At 37.2% G+C, this 4,178-nt stretch overlaps 1 protein-coding gene across 1 annotated transcript in view; it reads right to left on the bottom strand.

Annotated features, from left to right (window-relative positions):
* The window catches only part of LOC121313361 (Golgi-associated kinase 1A-like), a 33,886-nt gene extending 31,958 nt beyond the window's left edge, over positions 1-1,928 (bottom strand). Inside the window, exon 1 of the mRNA XM_041245784.1 lies at positions 1,562-1,928. The gene's annotated coding sequence lies outside the window, so the exon portion shown is untranslated. The remainder of the gene's footprint in view (positions 1-1,561) is intronic.
* Positions 1,929-4,178: the final 2,250 nt, after the last annotated feature.

A 4,178-nucleotide genomic window follows, 5' to 3' on the forward strand; every position in this document is an offset into this window, starting at 1 on the left:
CTTAAACTTCTTTGTTGATTTTTGCAACAATTATTTGGGTATTTACCCTCCGTTTAAAAATGTTAATGTTTTCTAAAACCATTTCTTTCATGTACATGATTCAAAATGAAATGTGACATGTGGCAAAGATGGAGGAACAAATATTCTAGGCATGCGCATATAAATTCGAGACAGTTTTCTTCTGATGACGCTGTTCGGCACAACGCTGGTGTAGTGTTACAAAGTGGTACATGTACCAAAACTTGACCCGTGTAATGTTAGAAATCGGCACGTTGTCAAGTTGAAAGTAGTACACTGTCAGATTTTAGTACAGGTGCAATCAATTTCTATTTGATGGGTGTTTCCTATTGTCAAACCCAGGAACATTTACCATTAATTATACATTATGTTTTTTGCAAAGTTAAACTGGAAACAGACAATCAATTTCTCTAAAAAGAAAATACAATTCACGAAGAACAAGACAAAGTGCAAAGTTGCACAAGTTAAAAATAAAGACCCAATATATTGCATATGATACATATTCACATAATATTTTCTTAATGGTGGAAAAATATTATAAATTACATTAACAACGATGTAAAAAGGATGGACGTATGATAAATTAAATTTTAAAAAGATGTAAAAGACCCAAAACAGCATAATGTACCAGATTTGAATGGACTCTTCCCTGCTTTCTTAACAGTTAGGCATTTTTTAGGCGAGCAATCCAAGTGCGCTGGTTAACATTAAAACCACGTTTTTACACACAGTATATCACCAGTACCTTATGTTTAGATATAACTACAGCCCCTCTTGCTGCCGGATGACTTGTGCACGGATTTAAAACCGTTATTGTTGTCAGGATTGTTTATTTTGGAAAGGCGGCGGTTACATTTAAAATATGTGCTTGAAAACTTTTATCAGCCGACCTACAAAGTTTATGAAAAAGACAATAAATAAATTAACCCTTTACCCAGCAGACAAGGTTCACTAAAATATAACTTATAGGTGCCAGCTTATTCTTCCCTAGTTTATCTTTCTGTGCGTTTTTATTAGAGCAGCCGATCGCCCATCTGACGTTTAACAGTCCATTTGCACGGTTAGTTTAAATACAACTTCTGCTTAGTTTTTCTGCATTTTTGTTAATCTGTAAACTCCGTAAGTTTTGATAGAGTCCCTTTACCTCTTTCAGGGAGCTAATCCTTTTTCTCAAGTATTTTCTGAAGCGTGTATCTTTGGGAATTCACATAATTAATATTTGAGTATATGTGACTCGCTATAATCTTTCCCACGCAGTTGTGTTCTGGTCGTCAACTAAGTCACATACCCGAACTGGCACTTCCATTAAATTTAGCACTGCACAGCCAAATAGCACATGCACCTTCACGAATGCCGAGGATGGAGAGAGTAGACATTTTTTTAGTAGTATTTAACTGTTTTACATCACCTGTTGTTGATTAAATGTACTCCATAGCCTCTGGACCAGCCGTGGAAGGTTCATGATCTAACACTTTTTATTTATTTATTTGTTTTTTACTGTGTCGTTAATAAGAAAGTAATGAAAAATGAAAGTGTAACGTACCATTTCGATTCACTGTGGAAAGATGAGATATTGTACTTGTTCAATCAATTTTCAGACAGAAGCGAAATACCGCGTACTGTACATCACAGGGTAAACCTTTTATTATCTCCTGCTGTTTAAATTCACCACTTATTCCTCAAACAAATATACATTGCTGTCTTCTTATTACACGTACCCTGTGTCCATTTATCGAATATAAAATGTTACTTTTGCATTTCCTTCACGATTTGATAACTCCGGCTTCTTAACTTATCTTGAACTTGTAAAGTGTAAAGATTTGTAATGTATTCATTTTTAATGCTGGGTTCAGGTTTCTTTCGACGTTTGCATGCTTCCTTCCAAATTTTTGCTCTTTTGTGTCAGGGACAGCGGCAGCAGCAGTAAAATAATTCAAAATATGTGCCCCTCCCAGGAGAGGCACACTCATTTGAATACGGCTCTTTCACAATAAAAGCCCTCCTTATATATTTAGTAAGAGTTGACCTAGGAATCTTGGAGAGGGGTATTGCTGCAGAATGAACGAACAGTGTATCTCTGCAGCCTGGATCCTCCAGCCATGCAGTTCTCGTCGTGCTGCACCAGCCGTGCAGTCATGCGTGCGCAGGTTGTAATAGACATCATTATTGTACATATTGTAAATTTCTTATGTTCCTCATATGCTTCTTTTTTCAGCTACTGGGATTCTTTATTATTGGGGAAATGTCATAGTGTGATATGGACAACTGTAATAATATGTAATAATGCACACAGTGATATGCATTTTACCATATAATCTGACATTCCCATTGCAATCATGTACTACAGTCATCTGTATTTAAATAATAATCATCATCAACACTGTTTTAAAATGTCCTTGTATGAACAAGACAGGTCTCCCCTAATAATTAATAAGTGTTGGTATTTAAAGACTCATGTGCTGATTTAGATTAATTAACTGACACAGTAACTTGTTACATTACCTTCTGTGAAAATTTGGTTATTCCTTGTAAAACTTGTACTATCTTTCCCAATAATAAACCCTTGATCAGCAAATCACTTAAAGGTGTTCTTATCCAGAAGAAGTTGACTTTTAACCAGGGGGATAGTGTACAAAGAGGTGAGGTCCAAAAGAATGTTAAAAGGGATATAAAGTTAGCTAAACTCAGGTACAAAGACAAGGTGGAGGGTGAGTTGACCAAGGGAAACTCAAGCCCATGGTTGGGATGCAAAATAAAAGGAGGAATGTAGTGTGTCCAGATAAGTCAGATGTTGAATTAGCAGAGGAATTAAACATATTTTATTCTAGGTTTGATGTTTATGATTTTAATGCTGAGCTCTCTGAGTTCAGAGACAGAGTCTCAGACTGTAAGATTAAGATTGACGGTGTGCAATTCTCTAGGCCTTATCAAGGAAAGGAAAAGTCCTGGTCCTGACGGTATTGGGGGAAAATTACTGAAGAATTGTGGTAGACAACTCAGTAGTATGCTTTAATTTATTTTCCAGTTGTCATTGATTCAGCAGAAAGTACCCTTGATATGGAATTAATCTATTGTGGTCCCAGTAGCTAAAGTAAAAACACCTAAGGCATTAAATGACTATCGCCCTGTGGCGCTCACTTCACTAGTCATGAAGACCTTTGAATGTATTGTCAAAAGTGAGATTTTGTCCATGACTCGGGACAAGTTAGACCCTCTCCAGTTTGCTTATAGGGCTAGGAGGGGGGTGGACGATGTCACTATCACCCTACTAAACCTAGTCCTGAGGCATCTAGAGGTGAATAAGAATCATGCAAGGCTGTTTTTTATTGATTTCTCTTCAGCTTTTAATGTATACAGCCTCATGCCCTTCCACGTAGGCTCATGTCTAATTTCAACATGGATTTTAACACTGTCTGTTGGCTAATAAAATTTTTAACTGATAGATCACAGAGAGTTCGAGTTAATGGATCTCTGTCCAGTAAGCTCTCCTCCTCTACAAGCTCCCCACAAGGTTGTGTACTTTCTCCACTTTTGTTTGTCTTGTACACTAATGACTGCCAGAGTAACTACAAATCGAGACACATTTTGAAGTTCGCTGATGACTGTAATTGTGAGCCTCCTACATGGAGAAGAAGAGAGTCATGGCCCAGTTGTAGAAGACTTTGTCAGATGGTGTGACCAGTATTTTCTACAACTGAATGTATCAAAGATAAAATAATAGTTTATTGATTTTCATAGGAGACCTTCTCCCCCAGTGCTGACTCTCATCAAGGGTGAACCAGTTGAGTCTGTGCAGCAATATAAGTATCTGGGGACCATCATTGACAATAAGGTTACTTTCGATGCGAACACTGATCTCATCTGCAAAAAGGGTAACCAAAGATTCTTCTTGAGGAAGCGAGGCGTTTTAATGTAGACACTACACTGATGAAAGTGTTTTATTCTTCGTTCATTCAGTCTGCCATAACCTTTGCCATGATCTGCTGGTTTGGCAATCTTAGTGTGAAAAACAAAAATAAACTGGACAACATTGTTAAACAAAGCTGTAAGATAATTGTTGTTACTCTCCATGATCTTTCTCATCTGTATCAAGTGAGAGTTTCTCAAAAGGCTCAGTCTATTTTACTGGACTCCCACCACCCTCTCTATGGTGAGTTCCA

The sequence above is a fragment of the Polyodon spathula genome, chromosome 3, assembly GCF_017654505.1.
Source record: "Polyodon spathula isolate WHYD16114869_AA chromosome 3, ASM1765450v1, whole genome shotgun sequence".
Lineage (NCBI taxonomy): Eukaryota > Metazoa > Chordata > Actinopteri > Acipenseriformes > Polyodontidae > Polyodon > Polyodon spathula.